The sequence below is a fragment of the Molothrus aeneus genome, chromosome 12, assembly GCF_037042795.1.
Source record: "Molothrus aeneus isolate 106 chromosome 12, BPBGC_Maene_1.0, whole genome shotgun sequence".
Taxonomy (NCBI): Eukaryota; Metazoa; Chordata; class Aves; order Passeriformes; family Icteridae; genus Molothrus; species Molothrus aeneus.
In genome coordinates, this window is record NC_089657.1 from 12,512,397 (window position 1) to 12,533,279 (window position 20,883).

The 20,883-nt window shown below is 39.4% G+C and overlaps 1 protein-coding gene across 1 annotated transcript in view; it reads left to right on the forward strand.

Annotated features, from left to right (window-relative positions):
- Positions 1 to 20,883, forward strand: part of IL17RD (interleukin 17 receptor D) — a 41,894-nt gene continuing 21,011 nt past the window's right edge. The window contains exon 1 of the mRNA XM_066558043.1: positions 1 to 48. The gene's annotated coding sequence lies outside the window, so the exon portion shown is untranslated. The remainder of the gene's footprint in view (positions 49 to 20,883) is intronic.

Here is a 20,883-nt window from a genome sequence, read left to right on the forward strand (position 1 = left end):
GCGGCCGGCGGCAGGAGGGGCCCGGCGGCCGATGCGTGCGCGGGGAGGGTGAGTGGAGCAGAGTGGAGCGGAGCGGAGCAGAGCGGAGCTGCCGCTCCCCGCGCAGCAGCCGCGGCGGGCGCGGGGCTCTCTCAAGGCGCGGGGGCTGCGCGGGGTTCCGCGAGGTTCCGCGGGGCTCTGCAGCCCTCCGGGAGTGCGGGAAGGAGGGAGGGAGCACTGCGACACTTCTGCAACAAATAACGCTGCCCCGGGGCTCTGCATCTGGAAGTTAATTGCGGCCGGGAGGGAGGGTGGCATTTCCCGGCCAGGGATATTTATGGGTTTCTCGCCCAGGGCAGAGGCGGCTGGTAGCCGGCGAGTGTGAAGAAGTCACTCAACAGGTCCTTTACTGGCTCCCTGCTTCCCCGAGCCGACCTGGATAAAAGCGATCGCTGCGGCTTTGTTATTTTAATGATTCGAGGCCGGCTTGGGGTCTTAGCTCCCGGCCTGATCATTATACAGAGGATGTAGGAAATTTACGGGAGGGGGAAGAGGGGAGGAAGGTGATAAACGTTTTGTTACTGGTCTTTGCCTTTTGTTCCCCTTTCTGATGTGTTTTGCTGTCAGACTTTTCTCGATTGCTTTTCATATTCTTTTTCTTTTTTAATTTTTTAAAATATACTTTTAGTAACTTTTGAGTTGTGTGTTTTGGTTCGTTCCTTTCCTTTCTCCTGAGGGCTGGTTACAGGTTTAGTTGAAGCGTGGTGATCTGGGAATGCTGGAGGGAACACAACTGACTTTCATTGCTTTTCCTTTTTGTTAGACTGTCACTAAGGATTTTCTTGGGTTCAGATCAGATCCTTTGAGAACGTTGCTGCAACACAGAGTTCAGAAGTTTGTAGGGCATAGTTTAGAAAGGCGAAAGCATTGGGAAATATGTAAAGGGAGAGTGTGAAAAACAAACTTCAAAACCTGATCTAAACCTTTGTGTTGGATGGAGCAGTTACAGGTTTAGACTCCCCTGTTTGGTCTTTTTTAGCAGAATTAGCAATGAAATGTTTTGGCTCGGTACGTCTATTGTGTGTTTCACCAGACATGGGCAGGGTACTCAAGAGGCTCATAACACCTCTGTATATTTGTGTCAAGTTTTCCATCTTCTATTAAGTAAATTATCACTATTACAAGTCATAGTATTTGACTTGTAATACACTTGAATTAATGTATATTGCATAGAAATATGCAAATGCAGTTTGTTCTGGATTTATTTTTTTGCTTACATAATATCAGTGTGTGTGTCAAACAGGAATCTATCACAATTTAATTATTTTAATACAATGATTTTGACTGACTTTTAAATCAGCAAAACTCACATTCTTTCCAATTAGCATAACCCCCCCTTTGTCTTTATTGCTCACAATTAATGTACCATTTTAGCTTTTAAAATATTTGTACCAGTTTTTGGTTCTATTGTATTTTCAGCTTCAAGTTCAGACTTCCCTAGCCAATTTATTAGATACCTTGTCTGATTGTGTGGTTATAATTTTGTGGTCTGATTTTGCAATACCACTCTTGCACATGATTGCCTCCGTACTGCCGGCAGGGCAGCGTTTATTAGAGTAATGACTGCAGGATGGTACCCATTGTCTCAGTTATGTGGTATTTATCTTGGGCTGCATGTAAGTTTTGAGTAGACCTGACATGCTATTAAATGACTGATGGCCCCTCTAACACATTGTCTGCTCTGGAGCAGGGCTGCCTTTGAAGTAGTACCCTGTAGGAAGTAAAGAGACTATTTGCTCTATTAAAATTCCTTGGTATTTCCTCTGTTTAACCACAGGCCACTTCCCCTCTGCCACTCTAAACACTGCAGGGACACTGACTGATTGAAAAGACACAAGCCCTAAGTAATTGTATCCTATTCAAATAGTTATTCTTATTGCAGGTTATTTATAAGTGGTGTCTAATTAATGTATGTTAAGGGCATGAATAAATCTTAACATGTTATATAGAGAAAGTAAAAATGTCTAGTTTGCATTAAATGAAGTGGTTGAATTGAGGTAATTCTCAAGGGCATAAATAATCTAAAAGTATATAATTTAACTTTTAATGGTTGTTCAAGGAGAAATAAAATGTAGCTAGCTGGGTTTGTGTGTGCATTTAGATACATGCACATTGGGTATTTTCTTCTGCTAAAATTGTAAATGTGGGTTGCAGTTCCCTATGGTGAATCTTTTTTTCATCATTTGAGTGTTATTTTTGAGAATCTGTTCTATTTTTCTCCATATATACAGAGGTAATATACATACATGCACAAGTAATGCAGAAGTTTCTTTCACTGTGCAAAATACAGTTTTAAGTATCCTCAATATTTTGTAGCAGTAAAAAACTGACTTAATGAGAGCATATTACTGGACTATGGTTAAAAGAATTTGATGAGGAAGTATTTGTTGGCTTTATTCATAGCTCCTAAAACCGTTAATATCTAACATTTTCAAAACTAAAAACTAAATCACATTCTAGATGTGACTTTCTGTTTGTTTTACAATTTCCATCACAAAGTATATTTATAGCCTGTATTATACATCTTCTCTGGTAACACACTGGCATTTGTCTTGCAAATGTTCAGGACTGTAGAATTTGGATTGACTTTGCTTGGTGCAGGATTCCTTTCATTGATGTTTAATAGGAATTTTGATGTATTCCAACACTTATTTCACATTAGGGTAGACGTTTGCTTAAAGTAGAATAGTGTTGCAAAGTAGTTTTCCATATGGATGATCTTAGGACCTCATATGCATACCTTTATCCAGAATAGAATAGTTCAGAGAAGGCCCTGTTTTAATCTAGAATAAGTGTGTCCACATGGGGAGCTATTCTGGAAATGTAGACCCTGAATTTTTCTCATGCTCTAAACAAGCCACGAGGTGCACAGAGAAGACAGACGTGAGATCTGAGGATGATTTGAATATATTTCAGATTCATATATTCAGTGTTAAACACATGAGCAACTTTACTCTCAAGTTGTTTTGTAGATTCTAATGCAACTACACAGATGAGTATTTGTTTTCATGTTTAATTCCTCTGAAGTTCCTGGCATCAAATCGTGTTAAGTATAAAGCTTAAATTTAATGTGACTGTATGATGAGGAAGAATAAATAACCCAGCATTTTACCAGCCCTCTCCTCCTTGTTAGCAGAGAGTTGTGCCTTCCTTTGCTCTGCTAAGCAAAGCTGCTCAGACAGACTGGAGGGCTCTGTTCCCGTGCATTCTCCCTGAAACTCCCTGTGTCCCCTTCTATGCTCTTTATGTAAGGAACTTTCTATTTCCTTTTCACTTCAGAGCAGAGACACTGAAGATTTCCTACTGTTCCACTATTGGGAGCTCTGCTTGCCTCATTATTCTTTCGGCTCAAGCTGCTGCGTCCCTACATTTATCTCCTCAAGCATACCAAAGCAGACTTCTACTTCTCCACAGTTAGGAATCTACCAGGCACAGAGCTAGGTCATCCAAAAATACTTTTCCCAGCTGAGGATGTGTTTTGGGAACTTTATTTTGGAGGAAAAACACTCTCTAAAATGGTAAGAAATTACCAAATTTTAAATTTCTCCCTTCTATTTAATGTTATTCCCCAACAGTTAAAAAAAATCAGATTTTCTCATGCGGAGTATTTAAAAATTTGAAAAGCTACTAGACAGAAGACAGCCCTAAGATGGAGCATGGTGGAAGGTGTTAATGTTTGCCATCAGGGTGTTTTTTAATCTATAGACAGTTCCAGAGCTGCTTTAAAGCTCTGCAGACCAGATGCCAGCAGTTCCGTATGTGCCATTTTTTGGGAATTTATAGAATCAATAGTTTTCTCTCCCTGGCATCCAGAACAATGTGAGAGCATTTCAGAATTGATGAGATGTGTCGCTTAAAGCTTCCTGTGCTCTGTGATTAGAGACAATGCAACACGTTGAGTGCAAGGCTTTGCAGGCATGGTCAGTCATGCAGGTAGGCATCAGTATCACTTTTGTTTAGTTAGAGTCTGGCTTCAGGGTCCCTCCAGGGTTTGTTTTGGGGTTTTCTTTTGAATTTCATTTATTGAATAATGTAGCAGAGAATGAGACCCCATTCCTACTCTAGTGTCAAAAAGTGTTGATGACAATCTGCCTATTTAAATTATTTTAAAAATGCACAAAGTAGCATAAATATGATCATGTTTAAAGTCACAGATGACTGTTTCCTCAGGAACTGTGAGGCTCTACAGTTTAATGCTGTGTTTTCAGAATGAGCATTCAAATGCATGACCTAGAGGAAAAAATATGGAAACATATGTTTATGTAATTGAAACTAACTCTCAGTATTAACAACAAAATTGTGTATTTCCAACAAAATTGTGTATTTCCTTATGTGTCTGCATGGAACTGGGCAATCTGAATGTGATGATAATTCATCAGCTGTTGACTTAACAGGGTTTCTACAGTTGGAGTCGCTTGGGATTGTTACAGATTTGATTGATTTCCTCTCCAGAATGTGTTCCTTACTTTAGATGCTGAACTCCACTCCCTGCCTTGCTTCCCTCAAAATTTGCTTTTCAGTAAGTACAAGTATAGAAACTGCTGGAGCAGACTTGTTAATTTAAACTCTTGAGACATTTATTTAAGAAGTTCTACTTTAACAGATTAATACTTTATAGTCAATGGGTGAAAGGATGTTAAGCTGTCATGATTAGCTGATGCTAGCTTTTCTTTAGTTAATTACTTGGTAATGTTAATATAACATGGATGTTAGTCACTTAAAACTGCAACATTTAAAGGGTGTTTAATAGGGACCGGCTGTCCAGCAGATCAGTCTGAAGATGATGAAACAAAGCTTTGATGTGAGCTTGCCTGCTTAATTATGCTCAAAGGCTGAATTCTACCCATAAATTTAGCATGTGTTTTTAGAAGCAAACAAGAGGAGTGTGAAGTGTTCCTGCAGAACTGTTAACCTTGAATGCCATTTTTAGTTTTTAAAAGTAAATTTTTTTTCAAGTATATTGCTTTGATTTTATATTTACTCCTACCAGTATAATGAGGTGGATCTGAAATACATTTTTTCTAAAAGTTTAGGTTAGTGCTGATGTTCCTATAGTAGTTTTTATACTGTTTTTATATTTAAAAATGAATATTATGCATTAATACATCAAACCTAGGAAAAACCACATAAAAGTAGTATGAGTGCTTATTTTTATATCCTTATCTCTATATGAATTATAAAAAAGGATTGAATGGAAGTTTAAGTTACAGTAACCTAAAATAATATTAGGTCAGTACATCTGAAGTACTTTAGGTTTTAAGTTATGAAACTTTATAAATTTTGACCCTTAAATAACTTTATTTAAGGGTCAAAATTTAAGTGCAGACTCGAAGAAGGAAGAATCCTGGAAGAAGGATTTTATCTTCTCATGTGTATAGTATTTTGTAGTTGTTTCACTGTCCTCCCCAGCTCTCCTCAAAAGGAGTGGCACATCCTGACACCCATTATTTCTATGTGATTTTATCATAAAACCTTTGACCAGGTATATACTTAGTAGAGTAGTGAATACAGGCACATGCCAGTAATGGATAGGTTCATTGCAATATCCATACAACAGAAACACAGGTATTATCACTCTAGTTAGCCAAAATTCTGCCAGCCAAACCAGGGTATTAATGTGTATTTTAACATGCTTCAACTTGTTTCTCTTAGTAAATTGTACTTCCAGTGTCATGTCCAAAGCAGCATTTATGGATTTTAAAGGTATGTTGTTCTCCTGTCACCTCTCATCTCTGCATGGTAGATTCCAGGAGTGTGAGGAAAGTCAAATGTGCAGGTTGGGATTTGGTCTCCCAAAGTTTGATTTGATTATTAAAACTAATTAAAGCTTGGATTAGAGTTTTATCAGGCATCCGCACATGTTCCAGGAAATGCTGTATTCTCTGAAATTCTCTCACTTGAAGGCTATTACAACATTATGTCACTATTGACTCTGAAGAATTGTTCCAGACATTCTATTTTTATTATTTCTCTTTGGGCTGTGTTTCAGCAAGCCAGTAAATCTGCTTTTGGGGTGCATCAGTCATACTCCAATGAGCCCAAATAAATGTGAGAGGTAGCTTTGTGCTAGGGGACTCCTACATCAGGTGTTGTACCTGAAAGCATCAACTCTGGTGTGTGTGTTCCGTTTGATGGAGGAGAACCACAACTGTGTGTCCGTGACCGCTGTGAGTCAGATCTGTTCCTCTGGGTGCTGTGCCAGCACTGCGGTGGCGGCGCGGAATGAGCCATACGGCGGCCCGGGAGTCTGTCCGACCTGCCCGGGGCTCTGTCCGTCCCTCCTACCCGCTGGTCCGTCCCTGCTGCCCCTGTCGGGGGGTCTGTCTGTCCCTCCTGTCCGGTGGTCTGTCCCTCCTGTCCGGGGGTCTGTCTGTCCCTCCCTGCTGCCCCTTCCCGAGGGTCTGTCCCTCCTGTCCGGGGGTCTGTCCCTCCTGTCCGGGGGTCTGTCTGTCCCTCCCTGCTGCCCCTTCCCGAGGGTCTGTCCCTCCTGTCCGGGGGTCTGTCTGTCCCTCCCTGCTGCCCCTTCCCGGGGGTCTGTCCCTCCTGTCCGGGGGTCTGTCTGTCCCTCCCGCTGCCCCTGCCCGCGCCCATGCCGGGGCCCTGCCGGCTCTCTGGGGCGCTGCTGCTGCTGCTGCTGGACGCTGCCCTCTGTTCCCCCACCCTCTGTGTTCAGAGGGTCTCCCCCGAAGGTTGCACTCGCTCCCCGTGTGCTGTTCCCGGGCTCACAGGAACAATGAGGGGCCGTGCAGGAGCGTGTGGAGTTCAAAGGGCTCCCTCAGTGTGTGTGAGGGCCGGGAGATGCTGTGAACATGACAACAACTGGACAGCATCAATCAGCTCTGGGGCTGCTGGCTGGAGGGCATGACAGGCCTGCAGATCTGCTTGGAGCTGCACATCCTGAGCTTTGGGTTTCCAAATGATTGATTTGGAATGATGTAGCCATATGATCCTTTATCTCACAAAATTGTGTGTAATACCCATTCCTATACCCCCTGCTATATGGCCCTGCTGGATTTTCCTCATGGTTGGTGGGCAGACTTGGATTTTAATTTCTGACCTTGCCTATGTTCTTCACTCTTATATCAGTGGGAGTGACTAGGTATTTCTAATCTTACTTCTGACTACATTCAAATCCAACCAAGCAATCAATGACTTCCCTGACTTTTTTTTGTATACGGCTGTGGGAAAATTCCTGGTTGGCTGGCTATGAATTAATGAAAATCCTTAGAATGCTTCACTAATTATAGCTCCCGTGGCTTTAAAAATGCTATTCCCTTTTTTAATTTGAGAGAGGTCACAGAGGTTTACAGAAACTAAGAAAAGAAAACTTAACATCTGGTTGTGCTCTGTAGATGACTGCTTTTGTGTGAAGAAAAGTTATGGCATCGCCTCAGCATCAAACACATTCAAGGTGATCCTTTCTAAGAACTCTTTGCAGGAGCCCCCTTTGCTCAGACTGTGTTTTCTAATTAACTTTGCTTTGTATTTTCAAATGGAGGATTTTAGTTCTCCAAACTAAATCCCAAACTCATATTGATGCTTAAAGTTCACCTTACCTTTATAGAATGTATTTTCCTAAGTTTTGTAATTATAGCATAATATTTCCATATGTTTCCTAATATTTTCCTTTAAAAGTTATGGAATTGGAAGATGAGGAGGCTGCTGGGTTGAATTCTGGTATTTATGAAAGAAAATTTGTTCTGTGTTTACTTATCTATACTGAAGTCTCAGCTATTTGTATGTAAAATACTGAAGAGTAATCTGATTTGTGAAAGTCCCCTTTTTGAAACTTCTATTTTCTAAGCTAAAAGAGAATTTTTTTTTCCAAATAATGCAGGTTAAAATTATATGTGAAGCTAGTGTAGCTCATAGAAAGCATAATATGAGAATGTTTAGATCCAAACACTTAATGTTTAAATTGTTAAAATTATAAGTTATTAGCTGCTCAGTTAAACATATGTAATTCCAGGTGTGAGTGTTTGGACTCAGAAAGCATAAAAAACCACAACTTTAGAAACAACAGACACATGATCTTTTTATATTAGACAGTGATTTAAGCAAACTCCAAGCATGCCTCCATCATCTGCTTGTAGGAACAGCACCCCAATCTGTTTTCCTTTCAAACATGGAGAACTAAGGGATTTCTTTCTGATTTTATTTGGCTGTTTTGTTTAAAGAGCTAAACCCTACCTATTAAAATCAGTGGCAACACTTTGTTTTGATGGGATTGTCTTCCATACTTGAAGTGGCTTGATGCTGTGGGATTGCTTGGCACTGAGCTGCTGGGGCTGACTCCATGCAAGAGCTGGGTGGTGCCAGCCCCTCCTCTGGGTGGCCCTGGGGATGTCCCTGCCTGGTGACAGAGGTCACAAGCTCCCAGCGCACATCACTTGCCCAGTGGGAGGGTTTGGGTGCTGTCCTCAGCAGGGGCAGAGCTGCACAGAGCCACCCCAGAGTACAGCCAGGGAGCTGAACCGCAGGACTGGGGGGCACAGCTGCTCCACAGCTGGGCAGTGGCTGCTGCTCAGGCTTTGTTCATAATTGCTGTCTTCAGTCTCATGGGTGTATCCTGGAACAACCCATGGAGTGTGTTCTTGTGAAGTGGGGAGTGCGCTGTGAAGTTGGAAATTTGTTTATCCCACAGGAAAAACTTCCTTGATTCCAACCTTAATGATTCTGTGATTTTTTTTCCCCCTCAAATGTACCACAATAACTTTGGTTACAGCTGCCCAGCCAAGGAAGAATTCCATTCTTTTCCTCTGTCTGAGCTATCAAGGTGCCAGTCTGTATCTTGTCTCTCAGCCCTTGTAAAGCCTGCCTGCACTGCTTCCTCTTCCTCCAGCTTCTATGGGAATCAGTTTTATCTTCCTGTCTAGGCTTGTCCCCTGTAGTAGGCAGTGGTAACAAAATGAGGGTGGAAGTTGAAACTGGCAAATTGTGCAATTTTTGCTGAGCATAAAGGGAGCTCTGTCTGGATGAACTTTAAATACGGTGTGGGAAGGGGGTGTTGCTGAATCACAAACCTTTTTGGCAAAGTTTTCAAGCTTGTGCTGGGCTTGGCCTTGAAGTTTGTGAGATATAGGGTGTAAATGGGTGATTTAAGCTTCACCATATAAGTGTGAGCAGACCCTGAAAAGCTTGGAGTGGGATTCTGAAAAAGAATGGAGTGCCCTAACTCCTATAAACTTCAATGGAGTTTATATCTTCTGTGGCTCAGGGGTGTAGATATGTTTTTATATTGGCTCAGCAGTGAAGCTGCTTTGTGGAATTCTCACTCCCAACTGTTTCCTCCCACTTTGGTGTTGGTGTTTGCCTTTCCCTCCCCACCTGCTTTAATGCACCTATTTGTGAGCTGCAATGTAAATCACATTTTTAAAGCAGCTTGAATTGAAAATATCCCTACCTTTGTTTTGTTTTGTTTTGTTTTGTTTGTTTTTTCCCCTTTTCACAACTGGAGTAATTCCAATGACATGGATAAAATGAGGTCCCCATGCATTTATCTGAAGTATATGTTCAGAATTGGTGAACTACAGCATGGAGGCAGAGGAACTGGACAGGGGAGCCAGGAAATCCCCAGGCTATTTTTGTGATTAGGCCCAGTGTTCCATGTAGCTATTCAGATGCTTTTAACATTCCCACCGTTAAGTTGTGTTAATTTAGATACTCTGTTAAAGGTATCTCATCAAAAGAGTTTGAGGTTAGTATAATGAGCATATAAATTATTCAACATTTTTCATAGGAGCGTTTTTAACAGTGAGTTTTTCACAAGCAAGGAGATGATAATGTTTCAGAAATCACTTCAGCATCTGTTGAAATGCAGCCAGCTCCGTGGTGGAATACAGAGCTCAGGGTAAGGCTATCCAGCCCTTCCTGCCAGGAAATGAAGAGCAGGGTATTCATTTGTAACCCAAGGGGGGCACTTCACCAGCCAGCCCACAGTTTGTGAATGGAATTTGGTCAGCTTACTACGAAAATTACAGAACAACCCAGAGGGTCTTATTAACTCTCTCTTTTTCTTACCTTGCTCTAAAGACAGCATCTCTTATTAATGCAGTGTCTGTGAGCAAATTTGTGTAGGGAGTACAGTTGAGGATTATTCCCCATTATAAGGAACTTTCATTTTGTTTACTCTGTCAAAATTTTATCTGAGGTCTTCGGATATTGCTTCACAAATTATGCTCTAGTTATGAAAGAATATCTAGGGGTTTTGCTTTTTCTGTTGTTTACTGCAAAAAGTTGAGCCAAGATACTTTTCAAAGAACCAGTAAAATGATCTATTTCATAGTTACAACTTTGCTTTATTGTTTAATTCTCTGTTTTGAACAGCTTATGGTGGTGGTTTTTAATAATTAGCTTAGTTTACCTTCTGACAGGAGGAATAGGTTAAGTCCGAGAAGAGTTAAAATAAGAAACAAAAAGAAAAAACAAACACCTAACTCAGCCAGACCCTTAACAGGTGAAAAGTTATTTTTCCATGCTTCTTCAGAACATCAAAGGAAACAAAACCTTTATCTTTTATTCATTAGCTAGGAATAATGCAAGTTGGGCTAGCGTAAGTTTCTCCTTATAGCTGCATTTGTAAGAGTAATTCAGTAATGGTGCCATTCACTTTTGGGATTCTTTTTCATTAAGGACCACTGGCCGTGAAATGTCATGCAGAGGTTGGAAAATGGGACATTCAGCTCACTAAAGAATGAGCTGCAACGACAGAAGTTTCTTTTTATTACCTTCTGGCAGTAAATGTAGGAATCAAAGTCCTAAATAAGTGATAGAATAGCATCCAATATTGTCTAACAGTGCTGGTAGCTGTGGATGATGATTGCTCAGTGTAACCACATTGCATTTGGTTTGCATCTTTTATTTATTGTTTATTATGTTTCATTCAACCATTGAAGCTCCATTAGTTTATCTGTGTGCTTGTCTGTGGCAAGCTGAGTTGGATTTCTAGGTGTGATTCCTCCCACTGTGCTTAGGTTTTACTGCAAGAAAAAAATATTTGCTTCCATGTATCTATCTTTCAATTATATCCAAGTAGTATTCCTCTTAAGAGCTATAATTTCTACTGGAAGTGAGACTTGATGATCTTTGGAGCTACTTCTGAATTTACTGCAATAATGTGATTGTATTTTGTGTCTTCCTGTTCAGTGTTTTAGGATTAGCTGCATGTATGTTCAGTTTAATGTTGATAGAAAGGAGTTAAGTGAAAGTTTGTGAGAAATAGAGGTTCAATTTAATTTTTTAATCTGTGTATTTAAATGCTGTCTTCAAACTTCCATTGCATTCTGGCTTCTGAAATAAGATGAATGCTAGAAGGCAACTTGTTCATTGTCATTCTGTAAGGAGACTTCTTAGAAGTGACTACTTCCTGCAAAAAAAATCAGATAGTGTGCATGGATCTTTAAAAATAAAAGGCTAAACAATTAGTATAAATGGTTTTCCAAGCAGTTTTAAATTCAGATGAAATTTTGTCATAATTTGATCAAAGTCACATAACCTGTGGCTCTGTTTTTGTTACACATGCTGATGGTCAGTGGATAACGTTACATTTTTTCAGCATGAAACTGAACACTTCAAATCCCTAAAGCAGGCTCAAATTTATGGTTAATAAAAGAATATATTGTACTGGATGTCATCTGTTATATCACTCTGGGAACAGAAACTGGCAGTGAGTGGACAGGAAATATTTCCATTTCAAATCACTTCAGTCTATGGTCTAGGGTGAAAGTGTCTGATTTCAGGAAAATCACTGTGAATGTCCATGTAATAGAAATATTTCAGAAGAGTATAAGCTTTTTCAAATATGGTTTTTTGCTTTTTAGTATTTTATGAGCAGATACTACTTATTAATATCACATATTTTCTTTATTTCAGTCTTGATCCCTTAACCTTTTTAAGGAATAGCAGAAATGTGTATTCAGGTACCTCTGTGTGCCAAGTAATTGGTTGGGTTTTCAAGAGAGTGGATTCCTATGTGTTGGTTGGATTCTTCCAGCTCAGTGCATTTCTTCAGGTTGTCTCCTCTTCAAATGTAGTATAAAGTGTGAGATCCATGGACTGTAACTTTATTAATGGAAACTTCAAGCAGCAGAAATTTTGGTATGTTTTTCATGTGTTATGTAGTACTTAAATAGCTCTGTTTTTGAAGTATTTAAAGCATTTCAATTAACTGCATTTTAAATGGACATGTTTGTCCAGGGAACATGAAAACCAGCAGAAAAAAATATGCAAATTTTTATCTTTATCATGTATTAACATCCTGAAACACTCAACCCTACATCAAGTAATTTATTCAGGTGTGTATCATTTTTTTCAGCTTTGCAGGAACACAAAATAGGAACCAAGCCTTAATAGGGTGAAGATTTATTACTTAATTTGGGCAGTTTGGAACAGTTTTATTATCTGAGGTGTAGGTTAAAAACTAATTAAGTCTGTATGTAAAAACAGAGCACTTCTGCCTTTTGAAGATAAGGAAGGTTTGATCTAAGGATTCATTGTGGAACCTGTTGGTTACTGTGGGTCTCATGGAAGGACATGAACTGAAACCTGCCTCTTGTGTGCTGTGCTTACTGCAGCAGCTCCTTGCTTGATGTAGGATTCTGAAAGGATTTTTTTATTTCTATGTTTTTATAATTTTTGTGAGATGGGTGAAATGACGGTTTAGGATCCCCTCCTTGCAGGTTCCGCTGACTTGTAAGGACAGTGTGGAATGAGTCTGGATCTTATTGGTGCTGCTTGTGTGGAAACCAGAGGTATTTCTTTAGTGCAGCACAGCAGGGGGATTTTTCCTGAGGCTAAATTGACTTTGTACCTTTCCTGCATCTTGTCAGAGTAGGCCATGACAGAACAGATCCATATGCCAAGCCTGCTTTTGTACCTCAGACATTTGATTTTAATGTTCCTGCAATTTTTCCCACAGTACTATTTCCTATTATTATTTATTAGTGAGTATTGAAATTTTTAATTTCAAAAAATTTGATTTGACTGACAAAATTGCATATTCTCAAGATATAGATTTTCTTTGCCATGGGTTTGTGGGTTTGGTTTTTGGGGTTTTTTTGTTGGGGATTTTTTTGTTTGTTTGTTTTGGTTCTTTAGTCAGATAATTCCATTTTGTCCAGTAATACAAGAACAAAAAGTGTTCCAAGGTTCTAAAAAAAGATTTAGCATGGAAATCTTGCAAGTGGTTAAATAGTAGTTAAGCAAATGGCACCAATGAAGTAATTGAAAGCCCAAGCAGGTTGTGGTACAGGTTGTGTCAGTGCTTTAGCAGATATCACATTTCATGTCAAGTTCTGTATTAATTAGTATGAAAAGGGCAGTTCTGAACTGCCATGTACCACACAGATAGGATGTGTAACCTTTGCTTTGGCCAATTTCCAAAAGCACTTAACATGAAATACTCAGGAAAAAATGGATCTCTTGAAGTGTTCAGCTTGATCAAGTGGATTATAAAGTGGGATATCCAGAGGGTGTGATTGTCAGTAGTGGAAACTGAATGCAATCAGGCTGAAGTTTTAGTACCATTTCAAACCTTAAAGCTCTCTTTCAAATCTTGTATCTAAATTTCCTTTTATAGTAGTTAAACGCTGCAAGGGACTTGATAGCACAGAAGGCCTAAAGACTTTGCCAGTACAGATATATTTAAAACACACACATTGCCCTGATTTTTTTTCCAACAGTAAAATTTAGCCATACGTAATGTTTTTTTAATTCAAGTACTGAAGATAGACAAGCACACAGGAAAATTTGAATGTATTTTGTCTTCTCTTCATGCTTTTTTTTCATTGTGAAAAGCCTCAAGAATCCTGATGGCAGAAACTATGCAGTGTGAAGGAGTGGGTGAATCACGAGGTGAACTTTATTCAAGGTTGGCAGTTCTCAGAAACATTCTCATGAATGTTTCCTCAGAAAACTGTGTTTTGGATGGTTTTATTTTGTTGTGTTCAAATTCCTGGTGTTGATTATTTGGTGGAGCTTTTCCTGCTTGTCTGTAAGTGGGGGAGCTCCAGTTTGCCTGCAGAGACAGGCTGGTATAGATGGAATATTTTACTACTCTTTCTTCCAAGGATTCTTCAGGTGAGCAAGAAGTGTTTGTGCAGCTTTGTGTGTGTTTCTGACACTTCCAAATGGAGATTTTTTTGGCTGCAGACATGATAGCTGTACTCTGTAGAGGGGAACCAGGGGTGTAAAAATTCCCTGGCAGCCAAAGCTTTAAATGTGCAGCCACCAAATGTATCTGCCTGTGCCTCTGAAGTTCAGCCATGTACATCAGAACCCAGCGAGCACTGGACCTTCTAATCCTCTCTGTTCAATGTATTACTGCTTAAGCTTGGAGCAATTTTTATCTTCTCTGGACCTGGACTAGACAGAGGCTTTCAGAAGGAATTATTTCCTAAAAGTGCATAGTTCAGCAGTAAGAATCTCTCTTGGCAGAGATTTTGGGAGGTGGGAGTAAAAAAGTGGAGCAGCAAAAGGACCAAAGCCTGTGTCTATAGCACAGCAGAGGGAAAGGCAGCACAGCTGAGCCTTGAGTCTGCCTGCAGCTTCTCCATTAACTGAGGGCAGAGAAAAAGGGAGGAGCACTTGATTTCTTCCTAGGATCTGCAGGGAAAGGTAATTGGTTTTATTGGCACAGTTGATGTACAAGAACATTCACTTCTAACCCAAAAGTATTTTTAGTCCTTGTGTTTGACATGATGGCCCCTCCATTTTTCTGGCTGGTTTTTTCTGCTCACCCACAGTACAAAAGTCTGCAGCAGTCGTCATGCTGGTGTGTCCTGAGACAACACAGCAACCTGCCCCTCACTTCTGGTGAGCAAAATGTAAAGCATGGCTGTGTATGGAGTGAATGTAGCACTTCTTGTGCCCTCCTGATGGTGAACTTAGTGCCAAAGGCTCCTTTTCATTACCACTTGCTCAGGTGCCTGTCACATTTCAAGTCCTGGCTCCTCATTGCCCAAGGCTTTTTAGCTTCTGTAGCTCACAAGGACGGGAACTTTGGGAGGAGATGCTTGTGTTATTTGAAGGGAAGTTGGTTCTTTTGCTTCATCTCCTGTAAAAACAAGTTTCATGGGAAGTATTAAAAACACTATTGGTGGAATGGTAAATTATTCTTTAAAGGTAGAACGTGGGGGTTTGGCCAGTCAATCATTGGTTATTCCTGGACTAGAACTATACTGCTTATGAATTCAGTTTTAAAATCTCATGGATGAGTGTGTGTTTCTAAACAATTGTGTGTTTCTAAATCCCTAAGAATAGGGGTTTATGTCCAAAATAATTGTGTTATTTCAAAGGGAGGGATTAAGATGGAAGAATCCCAAATCCCATCTACTTTAAAAGTTTTGAGTTCTGTGGCACTTCAGTCAGTGCAGTTATTGCTAAATTACCTAGCCACCACCTCCTCCTGAGCCAAGGCTTTGGTCTATTTATATGTTGGTCCTACAAAACCAATGTACATTAATATTCTTTGCAGTCATGATCTCTTGTGAATATGTAATACTCTCTGTACTGGTGCCTCTGTGTTTCATTCATGTAAGTAAGAACTAAAGTGAGCTTTCTAAGAACAGGCATTTCATATTTTCTGACAACAAACTCTCAAAGAATTTCAGTGACTTTCAAATAGAACAGGAGAAGCACCTAGGAGGAAACATTGTCTGAATACACCAAACAAAATAGATGTGCTATGTCAAATGTTTCACATTCCAGCCTTTATGTGATCTTCTGCTTTAAAGATTTCCTTGAAAGCAGCCGTTTTTACCATTTTCAGAAGTTACAGATTGGATAAACTCACCCTGTACTGCAAATAGAGTATTTGTAGTCTGCTTGCTTTGAGGTTGTTTGCAATGAAGATGTCCAACATTGCAGTAAATTTCAGATTAGAATTTTCTGTAGGTCAAGCACTTATGAGTAAAGCAGTTAATCCACATTTGATGACAGTTTCCCAAGTGATTTTTTTTTGTGTGTATGTGCACTTTGGCATTATACTGAGAAATGAAGAGTGAAAAACCCACCCTGAATTAGTCATAATTGTGAATTGTGTTCTGGCTGAAGCTTAAAACTGAACCTATGAAGTCAGTGCTAGTTACTTTTACAGATTTTCTGTTCCTTTGGATGAAACTGAAATCAAATGAAGAGCTTGTGCTAGGAGTTTCCAGATTGAAAGGTAGGAATTTGGCAGCAAAAAATTGTTAGGGAACTGTTTATGATTTTGGAAATAAGCTCCTTTAGTTGTCTTCCAGGTGCCATTGCATTTGCTCAGCTTCAAAGGCAAAGACTTTCTTTTTGGATCTGTCTCATTTGGAAGTACTTGCTCATTTAGGAGAAGCAGAAAACCTTTATGTGCATAAAATCTTGAAAGATACAATTTGTAACTCTAAAGTATTTTTCTTTGCTTTCTTTTTCCTTGATGTTCTGTCCTCTGCAAGCTACATAATTTCTTAATGTGGTAAGCCAAATGAATGAATGAACATACCCATATATATGATATAATGATTAATATAAATAACATATATCCATTGATCTATCATGCTTCAGTCACTTCTTGAAACATTTTCTTGTTTGTCTTCTGTGTTTCAGCATCTTTGAGACAAAGACTCTGCCTCTCAGCCTGTGGCTCTGTGTGCACAGGAAGTGCACAGCCAATAAAATGAATGAAAATAGATTGTTTAATTGTTTCATGGATGGATTAGTTTAGAAGTGCTTGGGCATAAGCTAAAATTCAGTGCTCTTGCAATTGTTCCAGTAAATGTGAGGAACCCTGTGAGCTTCCTGAGGTTGTGGATGACTTCCTACAGAAGAAAATGCTCTGGGCTTGTGGATTTGACAGTGTCCTGTGCAATGTGTTAGGCAGTAAACATTCCCTACAGGTTTCATTAATTTAATTATTTCAGATATTTGTTATTCTGTTTGTTTTTAGAGCACAAGTCAGTGTTTCTCAAACTAATTTGTCTTGGGTCCCTCTAAAAGCAACTTTTCCATTTGTAGCCCCTTTCCTTCCCAGTCCTAATCACCTCTCCTGCACCTGTCTTGGCATTGCTTTTTCTCCCCCTTCCCCTTCCCAAACACCTCTTTTCTGGGAATTCTCCTGCCAGGGGTCATGTCCCACAGTGAAGAGAACACTGCTTTGGCTACAGACTTTTGGCTTTTGGCCAACTATCTTGAGACCAGCACATTTCAGTATTGTTTGTGGGAAATGGGCTGTATTTGAAAATATTTATTCTGTTAACTTCTGGAGGCTTTTTGGTTGTTTTGAGAAGGCTTTTAATTTACCAAACATAATTTGCACAAGAATGTTGGAAAAAAATAAACTGTGTCAGTGCAAACAATAGAAAACTTCTTAGGCAAACTTTCAAATTGCGTAAGAGAAATCAGAGCTGATGCTGCCCATTCTGTGCCATGCTTTGCTGCATGAAATTCCTGGGTTTGACTCAGAGATTTAAGATTTTCACGGTAGGTGGTGAGCAGTACAGATTGAGCTTGCTTCCCTTGTTGTTGTGCCCCTAATTGCTGCCTGTTCCTTAAAGAAACCAGTTCACATCGTTTCAGGGAACAGCTGCACAGAGCTGTGTGCATCTGAAGAGTTGTGCTGTAAATACTTCTGGCAGTGTTTCTCCTTGCACTGGTTTCTCACTGCTCTGTCAGCCAGAGCAGTGTAAGATAACCTTCCACTGCCCTTTGAAAATAGAAACTAAACCAGGCAGGGATAGGGCATAATGGAAAGTAAATAATAAATAAAATTTTTACTGGTTTGGTTTGGTAGGTTTTCTGTTTTCTTTTGTTCAGATGGGATGTGTTGTGGCTCGTGCTCTTCAGCCAGCATGTTTCACCTCAAAAATCCCCAAAGACCCCATGAAATGAGTATCCATGAATACCTTTCAGGACCACTCCTCCCCTGGTGGGATTTAAGCCAGCAGCTGTTCAATTCAATATTTTTTCTTGATAGGAGGACATTGAGAAAACCATATCTAGTCAAAGTGGCAGAAGGATTGTTCAGACAAAATGTAATTACAAAATGTAGGAAGTCAACCATAAAATCATCATTGGTGGTTGGACTCAGTGATCTAAACCTATTTTCCAGCCTAAATGCTTCTATTATTTTAAGATGTTCCTTCATGCTCACAAGTGATGGTTTCCTTTCCCAGCCAATATATTATTTACAATGGAGTAAAGCAGTGCTTTGCCTTTGGTGTCTCAGGTAGAGTTTGAGGTTCTCTGGAGACACATTCAGCTCCTCTGCAGCTGAACTTGTGTGCAGTGGCTCTGGATGAAGCAGTGAAACACTAAATAGCCACTGTCACAGACATCTTTTATGAAAAATCCTTTCCTTAGCATTTTTCCTGCTGAGAAGCTGAGAGGCCTCAGGAACAAAATGTGAACAATGATTATCTGCTGCTCTGAAATGCAACAGGTGGATATTTGACTGGCCTATGTTGGTTATTTCTAATTAATGGCCAATCACAGTCAGCTGGCTCGGACAGAGGGTCTGAGCCACAAGCCTTTATCATTCTTTCTTATTCTATCCTTAGCTAGCCTTCTGAGGAAATCTTTTCTTCTATTCTTTTAGTATAGTTTTAATGTAATACATATAATAAAATAATAAATCCAGCCTTCTGAAACATAGAGTCAAGTCCTTATCTCTTCCCTCAACCTGAGAGCCCTGTGAACACAGTCACAAGCCACCAGCAAAGAACCAGCCAAAATCTGTGAGCTTCTTGTAAATGATGCTGCTTCTATAAGAACAAACACAAAAGATGCCAACTTAGTAAAAGAAGTTAAAATCAACATAATTAGAAGAGTCTACGTTCTTCTTTAAAATATGAAATAGGCACCAAGAAATAGGCACCAATTAATTCACTTTAATTCACTTAAACTAAAACTTCTTTCTACAGTGTCACTAAGAGGTGTTTTAAAATGCTATTCCCATAATTTGTGCATGCAGTGCAGGAACATATATATATATATATATATATATATATATATTTATTTATTTATTTATATATATATATATAGGTAAATCTGAACAAAATTCCTGGTTGCAGTTGTCAGTCACACCAGGTTTGTAAGAATAACAGCACAAACCCATCCACCAGGGCTTAGAATTCATTCTGCAGTCAGTGGAGTACACACAACTTCTATAGCAAACATCAACATGGATTATGTATTCTGTTATATTCTCTTGAAAGCAATTCAAAATGCAGGCATCTAAATAATACAGATAATTCATTTTACTGATGACTCTAGAAATAGAAAATATTTTTACTTGGTTGAAAGCATCAATAAAGCTTTGAAACAAGAAGAGCAGATGTCAAAAATAAAGCCCTTGTTTTACTGAGCAATGAGTATGATAAACATTGATTATTCATCTTGATGCTAAAGTTCAAAAACAATTGTCCCTTCAGTTTGCCTCATGGGAGTGTGAAATTAGGACCATGTGTGTGTTGATGAACAACATGTGAAAGATGAATCATGATTACTGTTTTGGTCTGCTGCACAAGGCTGTGCTTGAGGGGTAGTGATTTCCTACCTCCTCTGCCAGATTGCTGTAATTAGTGCTAGCTTCTCTCTCTGCTTCCCTGTGTTTGTGTTCAAGTGGCTGCCTGACAGTGCCTAGGCACACACATCAATTGGCCTTCTTGAATCAAAGAGTGTTTGCTCCACAGAAGAATGTTGGAGTATATTTCAATGTTGTTTGTAATAAAGATTCCTTATAGAACTATTCTGAAATCACCCATCCATTTCTATCACCAGTGCTATCTCTGGCATGAATTGCCAGATATGAAAAATAGATGTTTCTTTCAAATAGGAAACACTATGTTCTAGGTTAAAAAGAAGAGGGAAAAGTTATTAAAATCAACCAGAGTTTTCATTTCATTCAACTGTGTTTAATTTATGCCTCTGGCAGCAGATATTAGTTAAATTTAACTTCTCTTGGAGGCACAATTAGTTCCTGTGGTTACAAATTTCATTTTAGCTTTACTTCTGGATATGTAATCCTAACTTTGTTCCTCTCTGGCCCAGTAATGGGTAGAAAGAGTTGTCACGAGTGCATTTCATTACTGAGCTGTTACTATAAATGAGGGCTGGGTATTAGAAAAATCTAAACAAACAAGAATAGAGGTTAATGGTATAGAATAGTCTTTGTCTTTTATTAATATTTGTGCTCTTTCATGTTGAAAGATGGATGTTTAAGTAGAATGAAATGCCTGTACATGCCTTGAACATCCAAATGAGCTATTCATTCTTCAGGAGATGATGTGGATTGGTCTCATTTAGATCTGTGCTGACTTGGGATATCTGGGGATCTTAACCTTAATTATTGAGGCTGTTTATGCAGACTGAGGAGCAGATCCAGTGCTGATCTCTGTGATTTGAGGTGTGTGATGGAAATTGTTCCTGCCTTGCTTGGCCAGTATAGATAGAGGATTTGGATTTTAGCTTATCATGTTTTCTGTGGAGCTCTGTGCTTTGAGCTCACATCATGTGAGGTTTCATGTGGCTAATGCCTCCTCTGCTCCCCCAGCTTTTTGACAAATAAGGTTATTGCTAATTTAATATGTGTGCATTTCAACTTTGATTATCTGTTCAAAGGTCAGTGGTCTAGAGTTCTTCAGGAAAGCTGTTTGCTTTCCTCTGTATTTCTTCTCAGTCCACATGTATAGAAGTATGTAGACCACAGGGATTTTGTAAGAAAAGCTCCAGGACACAAAGACTTGTTTTCTAGTAAAGTTCAGAATAAATTAAATTAAACAAATGGAAATTCAACAAATGTTCTTGGTTAATTAATGATAGAATCACAGAGTGGTTTGGGTTGGTAGGAACCTTCAAGATTATCTAATTCCCACCCCC